The sequence below is a fragment of the Schistocerca americana genome, chromosome 2 (genome assembly GCF_021461395.2).
Source record: "Schistocerca americana isolate TAMUIC-IGC-003095 chromosome 2, iqSchAmer2.1, whole genome shotgun sequence".
NCBI lineage: Eukaryota > Metazoa > Arthropoda > Insecta > Orthoptera > Acrididae > Schistocerca > Schistocerca americana.
Window position 1 is genome coordinate 821,359,852 of NC_060120.1, and position 655 is coordinate 821,360,506.

Genomic DNA, 655 nt, shown 5'->3' on the forward strand with positions numbered 1-655 from the left:
GGCAAACATAATTTGGATTCTCATGATGGCGCTACTAGCGCCACTCTTATGCGACTGTCGCGAAACTGTAATAGATACCATCTTTCAGATGTCGAAACACGCCTTCCAACTTCTGTGTCTGTTGCACAACTCCTTCTTGGTGTTGCGAGTTTTTCCATCAGTGTAGAACTGCGGCGACTTTGACGAATGATCTTCACATAACAGTCGTATTCCCGATAAACACAATCAGTTTGACCCGCTGTTAAGATATTCACCTTGTCTGAGACCTTTCTAGCTCTATTGTAGCCTCAGAGAATCGAATATGTCGGCGAGAATATAACAGTGTAATCGTCAGAATTTATATCAAACAGTAAAGCATAGATTCGTTAAAGGAACGAACTCCCATGAATAAAACAGCTCCAGACATCTGATCACATACAGTTGGGTTAATGTGTTAAATACACTGAGGTGATAAGAGTCATGGGATCCCTCCTACTATCGTGTCGGACCTCCTTCTGCGCTTCGTAGTGCAGTAACTCGACGTGGCACGGACTCAACAAGTCGTTGGAAGTCCACTTAAGAAATATTGAGGTATGCTGCCTCTATAGCTGTCCATCACTGCCGAAGTGTTACAGGTGCAGGATCTTCTGCACGAACTGATTATCTCCCATAAGCG